The 25,599-nt window shown below is 44.8% G+C and overlaps 1 long non-coding RNA gene across 2 annotated transcripts; it reads left to right on the forward strand.

Annotated features, from left to right (window-relative positions):
* Positions 1-2,079: 2,079 nt before the first annotated feature.
* LOC138266590 (uncharacterized) lies at positions 2,080-24,367 on the forward strand. 2 transcript variants are annotated; one of them, XR_011199562.1, is made up of 4 exons: positions 2,080-2,254; positions 17,691-17,723; positions 19,486-19,692; positions 23,828-24,367. It is a non-coding gene; the product is annotated as an uncharacterized lncRNA (long non-coding RNA). The 2 variants fall into 2 exon arrangements; XR_011199561.1 differs by lacking the exon at positions 23,828-24,367 and adding an exon at positions 20,409-20,539.
* Positions 24,368-25,599: the final 1,232 nt, after the last annotated feature.

Below are 25,599 nucleotides of genomic sequence, written 5' to 3' on the forward strand. Positions count from 1 at the left end.
CTCGCATCACTTCCTTTTAATACTGCTGATTAAAGATAAAGTTGTCGTCTAGAGGTTGACTAAACAGGGATCCACTCACTGAGTGAGCTATTCCTTACCAATCATTTTTTGGTTGCCAAACACTTGCAAACGCAGCCAATTTTTCCTCGATGGACACATTCACCTATTTTTGCCTTCATACATTGTGCAGGGATATTTACCTTATGTTTACTGTGGAGCTGCAGAAGCAAAGACATTAACCATGTTCTTGAATGTACAGGTGGCTGGACAATTGGTAACCAAGCTCTACTCTATACAGGCCGGCCTTATCAGTAAGGCCTAATAACAAGGTGTTGTGGGGTGCAGACCTGGGAGATTTATTTACCCATAAGTAGTCATCTTATTATTGTAGCTGAATTGGGGAGCCATCTCCTAACGGTATATTTATACAGGACAAACCATACTCTCCTAAAAATTGTTTACACAGAAACTACGTCCCACTCCTGGTTTGCAGGATGCAACATGCAAGAAGTGGTCTTCCTTCACCTGACCTGAGCATGCCCACTGATTGCAAGGTACTGTGGCAAAGTTTTTCATGTTCTAGGGACTATACTAATGGCACGCCATGCAGCATGTGACGGTTCACATTGATGGTACTACTATTGGCAAAGAGGCATGTGTCATGTGTGAGGGGTAGGGATCTCATACTTGCAATGAGGACCTGGTTGCCTGATATGATATACTACAGTGACCAACTGGAACTCTAATATTATCCAGGGTCTCCAGACAAAGAACATCTGTGGCCCATTGCAAGCATACTTGTTAACTCACAATATTAATGGCTTGGAAACTTGCTAAAGATTGTGCCAAACATGGGAAATGGGGGAGAAATGGCGGCATGGTGGCAATATGTATTCAAACTGATTCCTGGACTAGAGCTCCAAATGGGGCCATATCAGACATACAATGCATTTTAATTGTTTGCGCCAGGCGCACCCTTTAAAAGGTTTGCCCAGCGCAACCAAGGAAGATGCACAGTATCAGCATGAATGCTCTGCCGTCACGGCAGTCAAGAGTTCATGCTACTATGGGGGCAGTGCACTCATGTGAAGAATGGAGCGGCTGCTTTAAACTGCTTTGTGCATCACTGAGCAAGCAGCAACCTACCTGCATTTTTAAGGGGAATTAGAGATGCCCTTGTAGGCGGGTGCAGTGAGTGACTGCACCCACCTGCAAAGAGAATTCTGGGGCTCCATAGGACCCCTTTTCTCCTTCTAGAGGGCTGCCTTCTAGACCCTTTAAGTGGCACAATTTCAATGTGCCTCCTAACATCTTCTTTGCCTCTGCCCACACGTCTATAATATTGTGCGGAGCAGAGGCAGAGATTCCGACATTTGCATGGGACGACTCCCCCATGTAAATAAGGGAATACCCTGCTGTGAAAGTGCTGGCACTATATGTGTGCCAGTACTATTGGTATTACAGAAGGGGCATCACAAGCGTCTGCGGCCCCTTCTGTAATACCAAAGTGCCCCGTGGTGCACAAAACGGGCGCAAACGCCCATTGCCACCCAAGGCATTTTTGTAATATGGCTCCTAATGTGCAAAACATATGTTCTGGGAAAAGAGGGATACTGCTGGACCATTAATGCATTTATCGATATGCTGCCCATGTGTTAAGGTACTGTAATTTACTGTATACAAATGTACTGTTTTGTATAGAGTTTGTATAACATAACAGCTAATTAAAAAAAATAAAAAATAAAAATTATGGAATGATTCAAATGTGGCATTTCTTTAAATAGATATAAATAACAGTGAAGCAAATAACACTGCTCTTGAAATGAATATATTCATTACTGAAATGTGGTATGAAGCACATTGAATTGCATACAATACTGAATGAACTGAATAAGGATGTGAATCAATTGGATAAGGTGAAATGTGTGTGTAAGACACACTGAAAAGCACATGACAGTAACAGCCAATCACTGTGGAGCTCAATACATGCTGCAGAGCTCACATTGGATACTGAATCGGTCAGCTCAGCAAGAGGAGGTAATTGTGGGCAGCAGCACGTTTTCAACACGTACATGAACAAGCTGCACACAGAGCAGTTACACCCTTCTCTGCTCTGCTTTTTGGGGTTGACAGTGGCACTTGCCTGCCATAGCCCCTTCCCTCATTCCACAATCAGTGACCTTTGTCCCAGCCTGACTTTTGAGTCCAGCAGCTCCATGCTGCCTCCTTCCCACGTCAGGCTGAAACATTTCTGGTAGGTGCTGTTTGTTTAGACTTTCGTTCTGTTTTTTGTTTCTTTAAATAGCTTACACTGTTGAAGGGTTTATCAAACATGCAGTAATACCCATGAGAGAAGGGGTAGCAGCACCCCTGCCTGATGTCTAGAACCTAGACTGGCCGAGTTGCTGAGGCAATGCCCCGGAGCTCTGCTGCCGTTCTGAAAAATTAGGTCCGTGTGCAGCCTTTCCTGTTAGCTGCGAGGTGAGCAGCTCAGGAGTCGAGAGTCAGGGCCTGGGAGAAGGCAGGGTCGGAGGCCTTTTTCACTGGTTTCAAAAAGAATTTATTGCAGGATTATCCTGGCCGGTTATTTATGGGTCCCTGTGGGATTGTGCTTACATTCAGCTGTGTTAAAGTTACATTCCAATTTGGAAAATAACTTTAACACAGAAATAACAGACCTTCATAATCGTGCATTATATTCGTTTGAAACCGGTGGAAAAGGCCTCCAGCCCTGCCCTCTCCAGAGGCCCTGACTCTCGGACTCCTGAGCTGCTCACCTCGCAGCTAAGAGGAAAGGCTGCACACAGACCTAATCTTTCAGAACAGCAGCAGAGCTCCGGGGCATTGCCTCTGCAACTTGGCCGGTCTAGGTTGTGTTATAGACATCAGGCATGGGTGCTGCTTCCCCTGTCTTGCAGGTGCCTATCATGTGTGCGCAAGGGCTCTAGGGCGGTGCAACAGGTGCCACTGTACCGGGTGATGACACTGGGTGGGGGCGCCGGATTTGGAAAAATATTATTGTTTAAGGACATGCCATGGCGTTCCTTGTCTCCAGAAGTTTGCAGGCAATATTAAAGATGTCAACATAACTCAGCCGATTAATGTGCTGGCTGGAGAGAGATCGAGTTTTCTGCAGTGGGAGTTTTAAGGTAGTGCAGCCGGTTTATATGCCTGCTGCAAAGAAGGTGTAACATGCAGATCACAATGTGCATAAAATGCAAACAGGTTAGTGGGTCACTTCTTTTGTCAGAGATAATTTTGTTGCTTGCATTTTACAACTTAAAATCCTAATATAGAACAGTGAGCTGTTATCTGCCATTAATGAAATGCATGCCTACTGTATGGTATAGATTATTGCGTTATGATTTTTTCCCCAACCTTTCATTATCCTAATGTTGGAAAACGGGTTCATTTTGGTAGAAATAAATTATTATTAAAGAGAAACCCCAAACTTGATATCACAATTTAAATTGTGAGGGCGTGTTTCTCCAGACCAAGCATTATTAAACTATACAGCATACTAGTGTGGATGACATGTCACTCATAAACCTTGTACTTCTCTGTCTTATGTAACATTGCTCATACACTGATTTATACACCTATAATTGATTGCCTCTGTGTAATGTCTGTGCAATGTAAAGTGCTTTGACACCCTACACTGGTCTGAGTGGCGCTATATAATTATATGCATTTGCGAGAGAGAGTGGTTATGGAAACTTAAGAGGCTCTGTTAAAAAGTGGTAGTAAGGGAATCCGTTGCAGAGGTGGTCGTTGGTGGACACCATCAAACATTGTCGCACCATGGCGCCACCAACGCTAAGGCTGGCCCTGGTGTGCTGCTGTGAATATCGATCTCGCCTTTTTTCACTTCAGCACCCTTGATAAAAATTTTATTATATTCACTTCACTCACGGACCGAGCATGTTTATGCTGCAGTACTGCACAACCCGTTGAGCTAGATGAAATGCTGGCCTGCACTGTTGTTGTAACTCATCCAAAGGCCTACGAGAGGCATTTCAATTACCTCACTTTCTAATCTCCACCTCTTTGGAATGCACGGTTTTGTTGTCACCCTGACCTGCTAAAACCAAGTGCAGAAAAAGGAAAATGGTGTCAGAGAAAAGATCACAGCAATGGGTGTGTACAAATAGTGGCAGCTTTATATGGAGTTCTGAGCGCGGATTCAATGCCACGAAAATAGCTCATTGGATTGAGTGGAGTGCCCATTGCTGAGGTAATTCGGTAGTCCCTGCTTGATATTCTGCATGAACAGTGTGACTGCTCATCCTTGTGAGGTCCGACAACAGTCATGTATTTCCTATGTACTAATCAGCTCTTAAGCGGTACAGGGATGTTTGGGTTCTGTCAGCTTGCAGTCTCATTTTTTGATGAAGCACATGTTTAGACCTCTGTCTGCTGTGCACAATTATGGGTTTATGAACTGATGACTCTTATTGGGTCTCTCCGCACCAGGCCCCTCCTGATGGAGCGGGACACCTGATACCCCTTGTAAGGCTGTAGTTTCCCTGTCACCAGGGGAGGTCACTGATAGGGATCTCCTTGCATGTGGGTTATGCACATTATTCGGATGTAGCAGAAAAAGGTCAACCATTCTAGATTATATAATCATAGCCCCTGCACGGGGCACAGGGATATCTTTGGGGCTTATCGGAGGGAATGTATTTCTAAGGCAAGATATAACAAAAACAAGTCAAAACGTCTGCAGAGTCAGGGGCATATTTATTCCCTGTTTGCGCTGAATTAGCGTCATTTGTTTACGCTAATTCAGCGCAAAGTTAACTCCATATTTATACTTTGGCTCAAGATATGGAGTTAACGTCATTTTTTGGACGAAGAAACCTACCTTACATCAATGAGATGCAAGGTAGGCATTCCGGTCCAGAAAATGACGATATGGCCTTAACGCCATATTTATCCCCAGTGCTAAATTCATGCACGGGGGGCTTAGATAAAGGTGCTAAGCTTACTTAGTGCCATCATTTAACGCCTGGGTATGGGCAGGCATTAGGGGACCTGTGAGCCTGTTTCCATGGTCAGAGACCATGGGAAGAGCCCACAGGTGCCCTTCCCTGGCCCCAGGGACACCCCCACCCACACCAGAGGGACACCACAGGATGGGGGACCCATCCCAGCGAAGTGACGGTATTTTTTGTTTTTGTCCCTGCCCGGGGCCCTGTCTTGGGGCCCACTGCATGACGCTGGCCCCAGTGGCCATGCCCAGGGGACATTTGTCCCTTGGGCATGGCCATTGTGGTGGTGGACATGGCTCCTGCCTTTACCAAGACAATGTCCATGGGGGTTGTGCGCCAGAAAATGGCGTTACACTGCTTAGAGGCATTTTTTTGCCTCTAAACAGTGTAGCGCCATAATTCGGCGCACAAGTTCTGGTTCCCCCTACGCCTCCCCCACCCGGTAAGCGGAATTTACAATGACGCTAACTGGGTATTACCGCCATCTAGCGGCATTCCATAAATATGGTGCCTGGCCGGTGTCCAGGAATGGCGCTAGCCGGCGCTATACTTTTTGACGCTAAACTGCGTTAGTGTGGTAACTCGTGCAATGCTCATGCATAAAATCAGATGCTTCTGAATTTCAAATAGATAAGTCGCTACATGGAAACGGTATGTTCTGACACTGCCCAACTGGTGCAGGTTTCTTTGTGCTCAGTCAGTGTCATGTGAAATAGTCATGCATTCTTGAGGGGAAGTGAAAAGTAAATCAGCATTGCAATAATGCAAAAACTTAACAAAAGTTTACCAGTGTTCACTAAACCGTGGCATACACAAATGCCTTCTCTTCACCTTTCTATTGCAGAGCTGACACATCCTGCTGTCTGTGGGCATGTGTTCCAATGTTGTATGTCATATGCTGCCCATCTGGATGCTTGAGAAAACTCTTAAAAGTGTTTATTTATTGCTGTTTTGTGTCAGTTTAATCCCTCTGCAGCACTATTGGTTCTTTGGCAAAAATGGTCCGCCACTTAGCAGCCCCTAACCCTACAGTCACACATTCATTTTATACTTAAGTTCCAATTACAAAAGCACGATAATTTCGGCTTTTATTAATCCTGAACCACTTTATTCACTATTTCCTACCGCCTAATTCTGAACAGGAAGTATTTTCCAGGTCTGCCATTTGGCATTCAAAAATGTGTGATAGACAGAACCAGTAACATTAAGGGGCATACTTAAGAGCCCCTAGCGCCACCTTACTACCGCCATAGCATTATTTGTTTACGCTAAGGCAGCGCTAACATGCCATTTTTCCCCCGCCATATTTACAAAGTGGTGCAATGCATGCATTGTGCCAATTTGTAAACCCTAGTGCCACATTATGCCTGCACCAGGCATAATGTATGCAAGGGGGGAGGTCTTAAGGGGACTGTAAAAATGGTGCAAAGGAATCTATGAGATTCCTTTGCAAAAACATTTCTGCATTTTTAACACCTTCTCTTTGCAGGCGTTACAAGGAGGCTCCCATTATATTCAATGGGTCTCCAGGTGCTTTGCAGGATTAGCGTCACCATTTTCGATGCTAGTCCTGCAAAGCACTGTACTAGTGTCAAAAAGTTTGATGCTAGTCCCCCTAACTACTGCCATGGTGCGCCGTATTGTAAATACGGCACACACATGGTGGTGTCAGGGGGATGCTAAGGGGTGCAAGAAAAGTGGCGCTGCACTAGGTGCAGCGCTACTTTTCATAAATATGCCCCTAAATTTACAGAACTTCATAGCTTAAACAATTTGTCCTGGACAGACCAGTGACATTAAACAAACAGAACCTCATAGGTTAAAGAAATTATCCTTTTTTATTATTGTGACTTTGAAACCTCTATCAATGCACTGCTTTTGCATGACCTCTGTCCACTTGTTTTGCCAGTGACTGAAATATTTCAGGACCTGCCAAATGTGGCTTGATCTACAAGCCACGTTTCTGGGAGAAAATGACCACACATCTCCTGTTCAATAGCACAAACTGCCAAGAATGTAGATGCCACAGTCAATTGATGACATTTTCCTGAGATAGCTAGGAAGTACTTTAACATCTCAGTCGACAGTCCCTCGGGTACAAAAAAGCAACAAGATAGTGCATCATTAACAGAAGGAGAGTTGGGTAGATTCAGTTTATTTCCTATTACAAAGAAGGAACTGCGTGCCAAATATTGCTAACATGAGTTTAAGAAAGATATAAATATGTTGTGACTGGAGCAGCGGGCTAAAGTGCGCACTTGTCTACAACTTAACTCCAAGTATCTATATATTTATTACTTTACTCCTACTGTAAAAAAGGAAAAAAATCACTCTCTCCAATGCACTACTGCCTTACACTTTACCTCTCTCAATCTAGTCTCTATTTCCAACCTCTGACTCATCCCAAAAGTGATTCTACTACTATAATCTCCAACATAACCATTCCTAGACTCTGCTCCCTCTATCCCTCCTGGCTCATCCGCTACCTCATTTTAGTACTATGATCCCCCAAACAACCCTACATTTTTCCCTCAAGTATCTCTCCTTTGACATCCCCAAACCTAATTTTACTACTATGTTCCCACTAATCTCTTTCAACAGACTCTTCCCTCCTCCATCACTTGTTTTACTCATCTTGTACCTCATCTCACTGCTATGATCTCCCAATTAACACTTTCTACATTTTTCTCTGTTCTATCCCTCCAATACTCTATTTAATCCAACCGAATGACTCACAGGTCCACCGCTCATATTAACTCATATTTCCCTAGGCTAATCCACCACTAATCCTTTCCTTGCCGAAAAGCACTTAGACGCCTCGTCAGGGGTAGTAAGCGGTATATAAATACAATTACAATTAAACCAAAACAAGAGCTTATTGAATAACATACACTTGATAATAGACTGCATGTTGCTCCAGCCATAGTTAGAATCTAGGGACAGATTTACTCATTTTTCTTGCAACATAGGGGAGCAAGCAAAGTTGGTGCACTGTGTTGCATGCAGATGTGTGCCCTACTAATTAAAATATGATACTTTTCTACTGCTTGCTCGTACTAGCACACTGTGTGCTCCCTAGCGTGAACATAGGCACCCTAGGCACATAGTGCAAAAGTGACTGTGTTACAGCCAGTATTGATTTGTGCTTGAAGGGATACCTTCTTAAATAAATACAATATTTAACACCCTTTTCCAATTCATATGTGTGCTACAAAATCCAGCACCCATGGAGAGGAAATAACAAGTAGAAATAGATATTCCTCCTCCTGCGTCTCACTTGGAAGATGGAGGATTTTGACACATTCCCAGGTTTACAAGTCTGTAAATCTGGGAATGCTTCAAAATCCATGGGTGGATGCATGGAAACGCCTATGCTCCACCCATGGAACCTCTTCCAAAAGCAAGGAGGCCCTATGCCTACGAGTAGCTTTACATGATTTATTAAATAACAGAAATGATTTCGCATTGGAGCTGTGACATAAAAGTGACACAACCCGGACACAAAATCTTTGTTATTTTGCCCCTTAGTCTACATTTAAGGTAAACATAAGTGATTTACCTCTTAGTTTACTGATAGTGTCATGAAGGCAGGAGCAGGAACGTTTCTTAGGGCATGTTACAAAACTCTTATTTGTAATACTACTGTGTGATGTATTAAGGTGTAAAGATTCTGAGTTTTAAAGAAGTACACTTTTTTAAATTGTGAACATCTTATCGGATTCAAACATGTTTGCAGCATGATTTTTATGGCACTTATTTTGAAGGTTCGACTTCAGCACAAGAATCTTTGAGCCAGAGTCCACCGCTGGGCTTGCTCTCCATGATAAATTTTTGGTTCACCAACCTCTATAGTGCAGCACACATAATGAGCTTAAGTATTTCGATAACCTGTCATATGCACTAGGGATGTCATTAACACATACGAGAACACATTAAAATACATGTGTTCAAGATGTGTGCTGTATAAAAAAATCAATTCTCTAATAAATTAACCTACATGTTTAAATGATATTGATTAGTAGCCTGTCAAAAGCATCTCTATGTAAGTTAATAGAGGCTGGTTTGCATGTGTGGTACACTAGTTTAACTAGTCCCATTGGAAAAGGTCTCGAGAGCACTATCCCAGGCCTGACTATGACAGGGGGACTGCACCTATCCAGTTATCACTTGCCTCTTAGGATACAGGCACCAAGGCAGGGCTCAGAAAAGTGTGCTGTGGGCAGCCAGTTGAACAAAGGCACATTCAGGGTTGCCCACATTTCTCCAGTAAATGACCAAACTGCAAACATCAGGGCAACACAGTGTGTGAAGCCTAATAATACATTTAACGCAGAATGATAGGACAACAAGAATGTCCATGAAATGACTGACAGTCAAGCAGGCTGCCAGACTGTCTCTACCCCTGGTCTTGGGATGGGTCAACTCAATTCAGACTCAAGGAAAACTTAAAAGATCCCTCAGGTTGGGCTTGGTTTTCGCAGCTTTTTAGGTTGAGCCTATGCAGCACCTATGCGCTGTCGGGAGACATGATGTATCTCTCCCTGTGGGCTTTGTGCATGCCCATCATTTCTCATAGGTTCATTGTAGTACTCCTTGTACAATGTTGCTTTTCTTTGGTCCCTTTGTTGTCTTTGTCCCACCTTTTGGTGTTCGGTTCCCTTCCATGAAGACTGCCCCTGTTAGATGTGATCTTTCTTGTTTGTCTCTTTATTGTTTGTCTGATGCATTATTTTTTTATTTACTTTTGTTTTGTTCATCATTGCGACCGTACCTCTTGCTCCGTTGGTTGTCATTACAATGGTGTTTTGCCAGGTTTCCGTGGAGCGCATTAGGCACTGCATCCCTTCCTACTCCCCCCTGTCCTTAGTTTAAATTGTGAACAGCTCTTCACACATGCAATTCTTTTGAAGTGGCTAAGTGCCCCTCACAATTCGTTTTTCTTCTTGTTTAAATTGTGAAGGGCTCTTCGCACATGCAATTGTTTTTAGGTGGCCACGTGTTTCCTTTAACCTGTTGTCTTTGTTTCCTCCCTCGGGCTCTGCTGCCACTCATTGGAAGAAGGGTGGGGTTTAGCCAGGGCTGCTCTGTGGGCTTGTTTTTAACTTTCCAAGCATAACATAAACAAATGGCCATATTTACTTCTAGTTTTATCTGCATACCTTCAACCTGTGTGTAAAGCAGTTGCTGCCCGGTGTCCAGTCAGAGCCCCGCCCGTGGGCCCCATGTAAAGTGATGCATCTTGGTCATACACGCAGTAAATGTTAGAGCTGTGCGTGATTTTTTTTTGTAAAATTTGTTTTCTTAACAATAAATGCTGTAGCAGCAAATGGCAATGCTGTCAAAGGCAATGAATACCACTACTGAGAGCATGAGTTTTAAATCTAGATACAGGCTCGCTGCGCCCAGGACAGGGTATTAGTCTAAAGGAATGCGTAATCTGGATAAACAGCCTCTCCATGTTCCTCTGCTGTTGGAAATCCATTCTTGCAGCTAAAGTGCCTGCGTTGTGATTGTGGTGTGCGATTTTGTGTTTTATGAGTTGTTTTCCATTAATTGAATAATGATGTCTGTGAAAGGAGGGGCCACTATGCTAAGCTGCAACATTAAATCACGTAGGAAAGCAGGATGTGTGGTTATTTGTTTACAGAATGAGCTGGTAGCTCTGCCAGAACGTCTGGCAAGTTAATTACTCCCGTTACTTACATGCAACCACTGTTTCCCTCTGCAATGGAACCATACAGAGAGTGATCCTGTAATGTCAACTGCTGGTCAGGCTTCTTTATAATCAAGTGAATTCATCTGCATTGTAACTTTTTTTACAGTACTTCTAATGTACTCATTAATATTAGCACATTAGAGCAAGTGCTTTTTTTACCCAAATCGGATGCTCGAAAGGTTGCAACATGACATCATTGTTTGAGGAATACAGACACTTCGATGCTTTCTGACTCATAAATTGATGCTGACAAAGTCCCAGAGGTGAGACCTATTGGCTATGCCAATGCTTGTTTCTATTGTTTTTCCCTTGTGCTTTTTTTCATTTTTAGGAAAAGTGACCTCATCACATCATGAGTCTTCCGAAATCTGTTGTGTGTCCACACTCCATAGCTCGGAGTTAGTAAGTGCCAGAGCATGAGCGCCTGGTAATTTGAGCGAAGGGCAGGAGGGGCACAGATATATACTCAGACTCACTCACACCCCAACATTCAGAAGCACATACACAGGCACACAGCCATTCGCAGCATGCACATGCAAAAACACATACATTCATAAACACACATAACAATAAAAAAATATACATGGTATGAGGTGATGATACCGGTTGGCGAAAGACAAGCCTTGGTCATTGATCCAAGGATTGGCACTGTCAACTTCTCTCATTCGCTGAATTTGTTATGTGTCTGCCAATAAGAGGAGGCAGTATTCCCTTATTCGTCACAGAGGTCACAGAGTGGGATGAGGTCAGTGAGATTTCTGACCCCACCCCACTCTGTGACCATGAGCTACTGAGGGACAGACTGCCCTGGACACTTAAGGGCTTAAAACTGAAGCCCCTAGGTCCGAGTCTCAATGACATGCCTATTTTCATGAGAGGGATGACCACCAAGCACTTTGCTGACCTGAGGAGGTTACGCTCACATGGCTGTGAAATCTTAATCCCATAAAATTGGGACGTAAATAGCCAGGCACCTGTGCATTTAGCCCATGTACAGCACCTGGCTGCCTGACCTGAACACGGAGAGTGTCTGTCAGGCTGACTTTTGCTCAGCCTGATAGACATTCTTCATGTGTGGAAAAAGTTGGCGGGCAGACACCTCCGCTCTTAAGGATGGGCCACTCCTGTCCCAGCAAAAGGTAATAATACACAACAGTAGGGCAACATCTTATTTTAACTCACAGTTAGGTTGAAAAGAACATAGGGCTTCATTATGACCCTGGCAGTCTACTGACCAACCAGAGCCACAGTGGCGGATTCACCGCCAACAGGATGGTGGTGAAAACCGCCAAATTATGAGTGTGGCGTGTTGGCTGCGGCCAACTTGCCACATCCCCACTTGTACCGCCACGGCGGTCGGACCCGCTGGGCCAGAGATGAGCATCTCTGGCCAGGGGTTCACAGAAGACTGCCAGCGGTATTATGAGCCGCCTTTCCACCTGGGTCTCCAGAGTGTAGTACAGCCACAAAAACCCTTGCGGAAAGGCTACTGGTGACAGAGAATTTCTTCCCTGTTACTGGTAGATGGCTCCCCCCCAAGTAAGCGCAATCCCCCGTCCCCCAACCGCCTTCAGGTAGAGCGCCCCCTTCCCACCTACATCCACACAGACACCCACACACACGCAGCCCGCATACAATCATTCACCAACACTGACATAGACGCATTCACTCACATGCATCCATACACGCATTCACTTCAGCATTCATACATGCATTCACTTTGACATACATACACGCATACAAACACCCATACACACATGCATACACACATACACTCACACACGCAGACAACACTCACTCACACACAACACCCCCCTCCCCTCGATCGACTTTCCTTGTCTGGGGAGGAAGTTGTCCAGCGGGGAACAGGAAGAGGTACTTCCACCGCCGGCAGTGCCCCGCCACCATGACACCGCCATGCCGTATTACAGCACATGATACGGCAGACAGTGTCTTACTGGCAGGACGGTGCCGGTGGTAGAACTGCCCCTGCGCCTCCACCCACCAACACGACTGCTACTGGATTTCCACCCAAAATGTGGCGGAAATTCAGAAGTACCCGTAATATGGCAGGCGGAAGACCACCAGCACTGACAGTCTTCTGACACACGCTGGCTTTGGCGGTCGTAATGAGGGCCATAATATGGTTGCAATGTGGTAAGTGACAATGTGTTACGGTTATATCAAATTGTATAAGGGTTTAAGGTAATAGGCCTTAATGATTTAAAGGGTAGCCATGGTTTTTAGAATTTAAGGAATGGTAGTAATAAGAGGTAGTAAGGTTTTTTTGGTTTAGGGATGAGTAGTGCTAAGGGGCTTTTAGTGTTCAGGTAAGAGAAGGGTTAAGGAGTAGAAAGGGGGTTTACTGTTCAGGGAAGGGCAGTGTTAAGGGGCTGTAAGACATTTGTTAGGGTTCAGAGATGAGTGAGGTTAAAGAATAGTAAAGGGTTTATAGTTTTCAGTGTAGAGTAGTATAAAAAGGGTAGTAAGGGGACCTTAGTGTTCAGTGAAAGATAGCATTAAAGAGGGGTTAGACATTTTTAGGAGTTAGGGAATGAGAGTATAAAGGGGTAGTAAGGGCTTTTAGGGATCAGGAAAGGGTAGCGTTTTAAGGGTAGTATGCCATTTTTCGGGATGATGGAGGGACAACATTAAGGGGTGGTTGAAATTTTATACATATTTATTGATATATATATATATATACAGTATATATATATATATATATATATATATATATAGTTGTGTATAAAATATATATATATAAAAAAATGAAATATATATACAAAGGTAGCATAGTTCCCTAGTTTAGGTGGAGAGCAGCTCCGATATAGAGCACCCAACAACACCAGATACATTCTGACACTGCTCACTTAAATTTTTTTTTTTTCTTTGAAAAAGTTTAGGCACAGGATTAGCGCAGTGACATCTAGGCCAAACTAGAAAGGGGGGACTAAGGGCCAGATGTAAGAAAGGGGGGACTAAGGGCCAGATGTAAGAAAGGTTTTGCTCGTCGCAAACAGCAAATTTAGCTGTTTGCGACGTGCAAAACCCACGTTGCGATGCCCAATTCCCATTTTTGCTAGTCGGTAACCTGGTTACTGACTCGCAAAACGGGAATGCATGTCACAATTAGGAAGGGGTGTTCCCCTTCCTAATTGCGAGTTGCAGCGCGATGTTGCATTGCTTTGGGACCGCGAACGCGGTCGCAAAGCAATCGCAGTTAATGCATCTCGTTTTCCTTTAAGGGAAACGGGCTGCATTACAAAAAAAAACTGCTTTATTTAAAAGCAGTCACAGACATGGTGGTCTGCTGTCTCCAGCAGGCCACCATCCCTGTGAGTGCTGCGAGTCGCAAGGGGGTCGCAAATTGCGACCCACCTCATTAATATTATTGAGGTGGGCCTTTACGACCCCCTTGCGAGTTGCAGATGGTGTCAGGGACACTCTCCTGCATCCTGGATTGCGATTCGCAAATTGCGAGTCTCTCTGACCCACAATTTGCGAGTCGCAATTCAGAAATTTCCTACATCTGGTCCTTAGTACTTTACCATTTGTACAGCAGCCTTTAAGCATAGGATTAGTCTGTGCCATTGATGCCGAGCTGAGAAATGACAAAAGCCTTTTACCACCACGGGCACTGTGTTACAGCTTTGGATTGGTAAAAAACAATCCAAGGCAAAATGCATGCTTTACTCTTGTTAGAAGCTCTTCAGAGAGGAATAGCTTTGTCTAGGAACAAGGAAGCACCCAGTATAAGTAAAATAAAATATCAGGTCAAATAAATTAGCCAAAAAGGGGTCTCTGGGTAGTTCCCAAGATATCCCCCAGGGCCTCTATGTAATAGGTGCTAACCTGAAATGATAAATTTGTCATTATGTAAGCACATTTAAATGTATGTAGGTTGCATATTAGATTAAATGCCACCTATAAGAAAGCGCCATTGTTGGCATGGTTACCCCCCCACACCTTTTGCCTAGTGTTGATGCCAACTTTGATTGAAAGTGTGCTGGGATTCTGCTGACCAGGCCCCAGCACCAGTGTTCTTTCCCCACAAACAGTACCTTTGTTTCCACAATTGGCACAACACTGGCACACAGTTAAGTCCCTTGTAAAAGGTACAGAGGGCCCTGTGGCCAGGGAAGGTCTCTAAGGGCTGCAGCATGTACTATGCCACCCTAGGGAACCCCTCACCCAGCACATGTACACAGCCTTGCATCCTGAATATGCTGGTGGGGAGAAAAAGACAAAGTCAACATGGCACCCCTCTCAGGGTGCCATGCCCACAAACCACTGCCTGTGGCATAGGTAAGTCACACCTCCAGCAGGCCTCACAGCCCTAAGGTAGGGTGCACTATACCACAGGTGAGGGCATAGCTGCATGAGCAATATGCCCATGCAGTGTCTAAGTCAATTTGTAGACATTGTAAGTGCAGTGTGGCCATATTGAGTATATGGTCTGAGAGTTTGTCATTACGAACTCCACAGCTCCATAATGGCTTCATGGAATACTACAAAGTTTGGTATCAAACTTCTCAGCACAATAAACCCCCACTGATGCCAGTGTGGGATTTATTGAAAAATGCCCACAGAGGGCATCTTAGAGATGTCCCCTGTATGTTAACCAAACTGCTGGTGTAGGACTGATGGGTTTGTGCCAGCCTGCCACTTTCAGACAAGTTTCTGACCACATGGTGTGAGTGCCGTTGTGCACTCTGTGGTCAGAAAAAAAGCCTGTCCTGGGTGGAGGTACTTCACACCTCCCCCTACAGGAACTGTAACACTTGTGGTGAGCCTCAAAGGCTCAAGCCTCAGGGTACAGTGCCCCAGGGCACTCGAGCTAGTGGAGATGCCCACCCCTGGATGAAGCCCCACTTTTGGTGGCAAATCCTGCGGGAACATTAGGGAAAACAGGGAGGAGTGACCACCCCAACCAGGACCACCCCTAAGGTGTCCGGGGCTGAGGTGACCGCCTCCCTGCAGAATACTCCATCTTTGTTTAGAGGACACAGACCAATAGGATTAGGTTTGCGCCCTCCTCCCCAAAGGGAATGGGCACAAGGAGGGTGTAGCCACCCTCAGGGTCAGTAGCCATTGGCCCCTAAAATGCCTCTAAAGCTAGGATTTAAGGGCCTCCCTGAACCCAGCTCACCAGATTCATAGTGACCTGACAGGAAGAAGAAGGACTGCTTAGCTGAAACCCCCAGCAGAGAAGAAGGAAGACGACAACTGCTTTGGCCCCAGCCCTACTGGCCTGTCTCCTGCTTCAAAGAACCTGCAAAAGACCAGCGACGTGTCCAGCAGGACCAAGTACCGCTGCCCAATTCCAGAGGACTGCCCTGCGACCAAAAGGACCAAGATCTCCAGAGGACAGCTGCTCTGTCTAAGCAAATCGAACAACCAGGGACTCCCACCCCACTCTGGATGCGTGAGTCCTGACCCCTGTGCACCCGTCACCCAAGGCCCGTGTCCAGGTGGTCCACCCAGCCAGAGAAGATTCCCAGGCGACGCTGAGCAAGTGCCCACCCTGGGTTGACCTCTCCACCCCTCCATCACAACGCCTGCAGAGGGAATCCCAAAGACCCCCTGACCGCAAAGATCGGGACGAAGATATCCACCGCCTAACGACACACTGCACCCGCAGCCCCCCAGAAACCAACACCTGGTGCAGCTACATTCAGCAGGCGTCCCTCCTCCCTATTCAACTGGTGGTGCACCCGAGACAACACCCTGTACCTCTCCTGCAGCCTCTGAGTGACCCCCTGGTTCTCCTCCTAGACCAGCATTGAGAACCCGACGTCCTGTTTGCACCCTGCACCCAGCCGCCCCTGCGCCGCTGAGGGTGTGTGTTTGGTGCTTACTTGTGGCACCTTCAGTGCTCTTCTAAATCCCCCTGGTTTGCCCTCCAAGCCGTGGGTACTTACCTGCAGGCAGACCTGATTCCGAGTACCCCCTGACTCCATAGCAGCCCACGTTTTAATTGCTCATCTTTGACCTCAGCACCCGACCAGCCCCGTTTTGCTGGTGGTGGGTGCTTGGGGCTAACTTGAACCCCAAACTGTGGACTTCCTAAATCCCGCACACTGAAACTTTAAGTGTTGTACTCACCTGTAAAACAATCTAACATTTCTTCACTCAGGGACTGTTTCTGAAAATTATACTGTGTCCATTTTTAAAACAGATTATTGCCAAGAATAAAAAAAACTGTATTACTTATCTATTTCAAACCAAGTACTGTTGATCCCTGTGTGAAATACGAAACATTTAAGGTACTTACCTGCAACTTGAATCTTGTGGTTCTAAAAACAAATTAAGGAAATATATTTTTGATATATTAAAACCATTGGTCTGGAGTTAAGTCATTCAGTGTGTGCTTCTTCTGTTGTCTCTGTCTGTACAACAAAAGGCGTTGCACTACCCTATGATAAGCCTAACTGCTCGCCCACACTACCACAAAAGATAACATTATTATTATCTACTTTAGCCTCTGTTACTCCTCTGGGGAACCCCTCGACTCTGTGCACACCATATCTCATTTTGATATAGTTTATACAGAATCAGGTTCCTACACCACCCTTAAAAACATTTTCAGGTGTTTTTCCAGCCATTTGTGATTGCTTTGATAGGGAACAACATATGAACTTGGGGGATCTCTTGAGGTGTCTCTAATGTATATTTTCACACAGCAGGGGCTCATTTTAATTGTTGTATTAAATGCAGGGTTAATTTTATGAAGTGTGCAGTATCACTGCATCTTTCCAAGTCCTGCACCTCAGAATGGTGAATCAAGGTGGAAATACTATTTCACATGTTTAAAACTCAGATTATTTGCATTTTTCTCCTACACAGATTTGGACAAAATCATGCAGGGAAAATCTGATAAGTGGGGTAATTTCTATACCTTATCTAGCTGGCTATTTGTCAGATGATGTTAAATGTTGTGTACGGCACTATAAAATACTGACTGATATTTTGTTTTTTTGCAGACCTCAATAAAAAGGATGGCTGCAGATTCAAAGGTAGTTTGTGACCTTGTTGATAGCCTTTTATCTCAACCCTCAATTTTGGAGGCAATAAGCCAAACTCTAGATGTACCAAGGAATCCTCAAACGCATGTTCAGTCCAATCAAACCCTTTTGGGGAGTAGTAATGCCAATAATAACAGTCTGAGCATTTCTAGATCAAACTACAATACACAATACAGAAATAGAGGACAAGCTGTGGATGAAGAAGTAAGACACGTATTTTCAAGAGGAAGGTGTTCTTCAGTCCCAATCGAATCAGCTAAGTCAGGCCAAGAACAGTCAGAAACACATGTTCCAAGCGCTGTGGCACAGGCACCAATATTTCACTTTACCCGCAACTTTGGAAGACAGAATGCTGAAAGGACGCACCAGCCAAATTATACCAGGAGGCTTTATTCATCGCCTTTATTGTCTCCCAAATAATTTTGTTCAGCTATAGTCTACTATGTGTCTCACTTTAAGTGTGTGGGTGGCCAGCAAACCACTAGGGTGGTGGAGGCTCTCCTTCCTCCGGAAACGGGATGTCTCACCTGCCAAATGTATAGTTTCTTGCTGTGTCGGTGATGTTTACCAAAAGTGCTTACAGAAGAGAAGCTCTTCAGATAGGAATTGCTTTTTCCAGCTCAGTATAGGAGCACATTTGGGAGAAATGCAATGCGGTGCTATGTAATGGTTACATAGACAGCATTTCTTAATTTTAGAAACAAACGCTCAAATTGATGGTTTGTTGACAGGAAAGTTGCAGCTGCCATTTTCTTTGTTGCTTGGCCCGGAGGAGGACAAAGATATTGTCCAAAAAACACTTAAGGGGTCACAATAGAGGTTTTCTGGCTCCATAAGACACATGCAGGAGTTATAAGATTGTGAAGGATATAAGGAGCTGATTAACAATGAAAAAAAACTACTCACACACCAAACCCCTGCTGTACATGCTCAAAGGCCATGCGCTGTGTGTGGGGGATGGCTGCTTGCGGGGGTTGGATGCACGGTCTGGCTGCAGACCAGCTCCTGTGGCCAACTACTACTGCGCATGGCCAAAGGCCGTGCACAGGGGTAGTTAAATTAGCTTATGGGAAGTATATATGACTTTACTGTTGAAAAAAAGCCATGGAAATTCACTGAAATAAAACCAAAGGTTACAGGGACGTTATAGTTAGGTTCATGTTTTACCCACAAAAATCCATAGAAATTCAGTAGTTATAGTTACCCTTATAATGATACTTCTCAGAAGAAACTATAACTCTTGCCATTTAATAATCTTGGACCACAACCCTTACTCATGATATTGGGTGTTTTTCTGGTGAGAGTGATTCACTCACCCCATGTACCATTACTTTCACAGAGAGGTTGATGGTTACGGTAAAAAGTAATGAGTAACCAAAAAGTCTCCTCCTCTGCAAGGACATTGTAATAGCTGACATATAAAGATATGATGAGCACAGGTGCAGACATTTGGGTAATATCCAAGAACTCCAAATAAAAAATGGTGAACTCACTAAATATACAGAATGATTAGGGTAGAGGTGATTCAGCAATTACAAAAATTAGATAATAAACTTCTTACTTTATGATTTTATGAACACTTTCTTTTTTCAGCATTATTGTGCCTATGAAATATTCTTTCTTATGATCAAATTAGGGTTTTTCCTGGTATTTCACAGCAACTGGTTTTTAAATTTTGACAGAGTACAAAGTGTATCATTGTATTCAATTTCTAAATATAAGATTAACATCCAGATACAACTTTTCATTTCAGGCATTTTCGTGGACCTCCTACATTCACTAAAGAAGTAATTCTTTTATCTGGTCCCCATGATGCGATTGTGGTGAAGCAAGGAACAAAGCAATTTTTATATGAAAGTGGACATATCATCACAACATTTGAATTTAACAAATTATGGACTAACCTTGAGGTGCAGAACCATCTCCATATGGCTTTTAGCCCATAAATTGACAATATTGAGTAAGAACATTTTCTTTTTATATATATTTTGACAAGGAAATGCACTTTTTAGAAAATATCAGCAATTGTATATAAAATGTTTATATATTTCCACCTACAAAGGTAATAGCCTTGCAGTTTCATTTAATCTACTGTTTAAATCATAACCACATACTTTCAATGTGGCAAGAGAGTTCTATTAATGTTTAGGGAAAATAACTCATAAATACAGAGATGTTAAACAAAAAATGAGAGTCAGTGATCAGATAACCAGGGGCAAGGCAACATCACGTGCTAATTAAAAAAACTCTTTATTACCTCGATCAAGACAGTTAATAGAGAGTTTTTTCTAAAAGGATTAGTGAAAACAATTCAGTAGTTCAATAGATTAACAACTTCATTTTATTCAGATATGGATGCAGCGGCACCATATGAAATTACTCTGACTTATAAAAAGCATAAGATCATGTACCACACCACAATCAATATAGTGGCAATTAAAATATTCTCAAATAATGTTCAATTCTTATCCACAGCTCTATCTCATATCCACTATGTAGATGGTCAACATAGATAAAAGTTGGCCAGCTTAATGACATAAAGGTTAACTCCTCCCACAATGGATGGAATTCTGGCTGATACAGGTGTAGCATTTCTGATATTTTGATATATGTTTAAACGTCTAATTTAAAAGTTCATATATGATTATATTAACACTCCACTTTTTGTTTTTATAGCATAAAACTTCTGATGCCGTGCCATAACAAATTAGTGCAGCCTCTGCTAATGGACAAACAGAGTCTGTCAGGACTAATAATCTCAAAACTCTTTAAACAGAAATCAGTTTATTTACAACCATCAAAGCAAATTCTAGAACTTCCTGAATTACAGGGGCCTGTAAGTAAAACTTGCATAATGTATGCTCTGTGTTTTCCTTTGAAACGGATAGGAAACATATCCGTTAATGAATATGTACGTATTTTCATATTTCAAAGATATTTTTTACATTACATGTTTATTATCGGGCAGGTAGCTTGAAAAAAGGTTTATATCAAGTTAATGTTCATTGAAAATACTGGACTGTGCAGTTTGGTTGCATACAAAAAAACTAAACATCACTTTAGCTATAAATATTGAAATTTAGTTGTTTTCTAAAACCCTAAAAACTTACCTACATAATTAAGTAAGATCCTCTTTGTTTTAATATGTACATTGAATAGTACAGTCCAATTTGTAACGATGTTTATACACTCATGTGTCATCAGCCAATATGGTTCTGTCTTACAGTGGGTGAATTGACTACCAACATATGTGAACAATGGATTACTTATATGGAGTGTGTGAGTGTGTTTATGTCTGTATGTATAAGATGCAGAGGTGTACGTGACTAAACTAATGGAATCAGAGATGACGGAAATAACTACTTCTTCAATTGTGCATCCACACAAGTATGGTTATTTAGTAAAATACACAAATCTGCAAAAGGGTTAGGTTGATAGTGTGTGGGTTTATAGTGTGGCAAGATCTTTGTTATTGTGGGTGATGACCAGAGAAGTATTCTTACCAAGTTGTGTTGATTTTGATGCTGATGTGTCAGGGAGCTGAGAAATGAGTAATGAGAAATACATATGCCTGTGTTCATGCATAATATCTAGTGAGTGTGTCCTATACTACTTCTTCAAGTGCAGGTGTGCAGGCTCTACTTTAACCGGTTCTGTGCCTTGGACGAGATGATCTCGTCCAAGGCTACAGTTCCCCTGTGCCTTGGACGAGATCATCTCGTCCTAGGCACAGGGGAATTTGGGGGGGTGCTAGCGCACCCCCCCGTGCACCCCCCTTCCCCCCCCAGGCGGGGATGGAAGGGGAAGACCTTCCCCTTCCACCCCCGCCCCCCCCACAGCAATCCGATGACGTCAGCGCGCGCACAGCGCGCTGACGTCATCTAGTGTTGACGGCGCGCTGGAAGCCATTTGCTTCCAGCGCGTCTTCGGAGCAGGAGCTCAAAGGTGAGTCCTCTCCATTTTTGGGGGGCGGGGGGGTTGAGAAAACAGACACGGTGGGAAAGGAAAGGGTTTTTCCTTCCCCCCTGTGTCTGTTTTCTCAAGATTCCTGCTCCACGATCGCGGGCAGGGCCCGTGATCGTGGAGCAGGAATCTCCACTAGCCACCAGGGATTTTCTTTTTGCCTAAATTTAGGGGCGACCCCTTGGGCAAGGGTCGCCCCCCCGGGGGCAATTTTTATTTGTATTTCGCCCCCCCCCTGGGGGCAGATCCGCCGATTTTTCGGCGGATCTGCCCTTGGGGGGGCGAAAACCACTAGACACCAGGGATATCTTTTTTTATGTTTGTTTTTGGGGGCGACCCCTTGGGCAAGGGTCGCCCCCCCCGGGGGCAATTTTTATTTGTATTTCGCACCCCCCTGGGGGCAGATCCGCAGTTTTTTCGGTGGATCTGCCCCCATGGGGGGGCGAAAACCACTAGACACCAGGGATATCTTTTTTTATGCTTGTTTTTGGGGGCGACCCCTTGGGCAAGGGTCGTCCCCCCCGGGGGCAATTTTTATTTGTATTTCGCCCCCCCCGGGGGCAGATCCGCCGTTTTTTCAGCGGATCTGCCCCCGGGGGGGGGCGAAAACCACTAGACACCAGGGATATCTTTGTTTATGTGTGTTTTTGGGGGCGACCCCTTGGGCAAGGGTCGCCCCCCCCCGGGGGCAATTTTTATTTGTATTTCGCCCCCCCCGGGGGCAGATCCGCCATTTTTTCTGCGGATCTGCCCCCAGTGGGGGGCGAAAACCACTAGACACCAGGGATATCTTTTTTTATGTTTGTTTTTGGGGGCAATTTTTATTTGCATTTCGCCCCCCCTGGGGGCAGATCCACCTTTTTTTCGGCGGATCTGCCCCCAAGGGGGGGCGAAAACCACTAGACACCAGGGATATCTTTGTTTATGTGTGTTTTTGGGGGCGACCCCTTGGGCAAGGGTCGCCCCCCCCCGGGGCAATTTTTATTTGTATTTCGCCCCCCCCCTGGGGGCAGATCCGCCGATTTTTCGGCGGATCTGCCCCCAGGGTGGGGCGAAAACCACTAGACACCAGGGATATCTTTTTTTATGTTTGTTTTTGGGGGCGACCCCTTGGGCAAGGGTCGTCCCCCCCGGGGGGCAATTTTTATTTGTATTTTGCCCCCCTCCCTGGGGGCAGATCCGCCGTTTTTTCGGCGGATCTGCCCCCGGGGGGGGCGAAAACCACTAGACACCAGGGATATCTTTGTTTATGTGTGTTTTTGGGGGCGACCCCTTGGGCAAGGGTCGTCCCCCCCGGGGGCAATTTTTATTTGTATTTTGCCCCCCCCCCCTGGGGGGCAGATCCGCCGTTTTTTCGGCGGATCTGCCCCCAGGGGAGGGGCGAAAACCACTAGACACCAGGGATATCTTTTTTTATGTTTGTTTTTGGGGGCGACCCCTTGGGCAAGGGTCGTCCCCCCCGGGGGCAATTTTTATTTGTATTTTGCCCCCCCCCCCCCTGGGGGCAGATCCGCCGTTTTTTCAGCGGATCTGCCCCCAGGGGGGGGCGAAAACCACTAGACACCAGGGATTTTGTTTTTATTGTTTATTTTGGGGGCAACTCCTGTGGCAAGGGTCGCTCCCCTGGGGAGCTTTTTTTTTTCTGTTTCGGCCCCCCCCGATGGCAGACCAGCCATTTTTTGGACGATCTGGCCCCGGAGGGGGGGGGTGGAAGCACACTAGGTGCCAGGGATTGTGTTTGGTGTGTGTTTGGGGGCACCCCTTGGGCAACGGTCGCCCCCCTAAGGTGGGGAAAATTTGTATTGCCCATCTCTGCCCGTAATTTTGTAGGGCCATCTGCCCCCAAGGAGGGCAGAGACCACCAATACGGCAGGGATTTTTTTGTTTTGTGTTGTGCTGGGGTGCCCCCTTGGGGAAGGGTCGCCCCCTGAAAGGGGGCACAGAGGTGTTGCCCATTTCTGCCCCCCTTGGGGTCAGATTGGCCAATTATTTTACGCCCATCTACCCCGAGGGGGGCAGGATCCACTTAGGTACCAGGGACAACTTCTAAGTTCTTGGTGGTGGGGTGTTTGTCAACTGGCAAAGTATTTGTATTTGTGATTATAACAATTTATTTCTTCTTTTTTTTCTAGTTCAACGCTTTTGCTTCCTTGGCTGTGGATCTTTGCGGTTTTGGCAGTAGTTGTCCTGTGGTTTGAATAGTTGCATGTTTTAGGTAAGTGAAAGCAATTTACTCCAAAGGAGTATTGTTGACATGTTTGTAGGTGGTGTACTAAATGCAGTATTGTGTGTTTGACATTGTCCTTAGATTTGAACACAGTGGTGTTTGTGTTGTCATATGTCTAAATTGCTTTTTTCTTTTTTCTTTTTAGTGGGATATCATTGGTGATTGCTGTCTGTGCAGAGTAGTTGCTTGGTGAGTAGCTATTTCAGGCAACTGTGTGGTATAGTTTTTTGTAGTACATAACTCTTTGTGATAAAGCTACACTTTGTTTATTACTTATTTTAGTGCTAGTTGTTGTTGGCAATTCATTTGTTGTTAGGATCATGGCTAGCCGCAAAGTGACCGCTCAGCAGGTTGTTCGCATGCTCTTTGAGTCGTCTTCAGACCATGATTACGACACTGACTCTGCATCTGAGGCAGAGGAGGAAGCAGGAGATTCTGGAAGTGAGTTTTCTGTCCGAGAGTATTCTTCTGATGAGGAAGCTACTCTCAGTGCAGATGAAAGGCCTGTGTTAGAGTAGGACATTGATGTGCCAAGAGTGCAGCAGCCTGGGGCTGCAGGGTTTCCCATTGGAAGACCTGACACCTGGATTGCCCCAAACATGGAGCAGCCACAGTTACCTGCATTTACTGGTCTCCCAGGGTGTAGAGTTAATACGGAAAACTTTCTGCCTGTCCATTTCTTTCACTTGTTTATGGACGATGTATTTTTGGAAGAGATTGTGGAGCAGACAAATGTGTATGCAGAGCAATATTTGCGGGACAACGCTGCCAGACTTAAGCCTCAGTCTAGAGCTACTCATTGGGTTCCCACATATCTGGAAGAGATGAAAAGGTTTTTAGGTTTGTCTTTTTTGATGGGGTTGATCAGGAAGCCGTCACTGGCTTCTTATTGGTCTACTAGTCCCTTGATGGCAACTGCTATATTTCCTGCAACTATGACACGTAATCGGTATTTGCTTCTTCTTCGTATGCTGCATTTTGTAGACAATGCTTTAGCCTTGCCACGAGATCACCCTGATTGTGACCGCCTTTTTAAGATTAGGCCTGTCCTTGATCATTTTGTGGATCGGTTTTCAGAGGTCTATGTCCCAGGCAAAGAGATAAGTGTGGACGAGTCTTTGGTCCTTTTCAAGGGGCGTTTAGTTTTTAAGCAGTACATTCCTAGTAAGAGGGCACGGTATGGGATTAAATTGTATCTGCTGTCAGAAAGCAGTACAGGATATGTGTATAATTTCCGGGTCTACACTGGTAGGGATTACAGTATTGACCCTCCTGGTTGTCCGGCCACTTTTGGAGTTAGCGAAAAAATTGTGTGGGAACTTGCTAGACGGCTGTTTAACAAAGGTCACCATTTGTACGTAGATAATTTCTACACTGGAGTGCAGTTGTTCAAGGAGTTGTTTAGGGTGGACACTGTTGCTTGTGGCACAATCCGTTCTAACCGGAAAGGCTATCCAAGGGAGCTTGTCTGTAAAAAACTTGAGAGGGGACAGTGCAGTGCCTTGCGGAATAATGAGCTGCTAGCTCTGAAATTTTCAGACAGGAGGGATGTGTACATGCTATCGACCATCCATGATGAGAGTACTTCCCCTGTGGCTGTTTGGGGTCAGGTTGCGGAAGTGCGCAAACCTGCGTGCATTTTGGACTACAATAGGCACATAGGTGGTGTTGATAGAG

The sequence above is a fragment of the Pleurodeles waltl genome, chromosome 11 (assembly GCF_031143425.1).
Source record: "Pleurodeles waltl isolate 20211129_DDA chromosome 11, aPleWal1.hap1.20221129, whole genome shotgun sequence".
Classification (NCBI taxonomy): Eukaryota; Metazoa; Chordata; class Amphibia; order Caudata; family Salamandridae; genus Pleurodeles; species Pleurodeles waltl.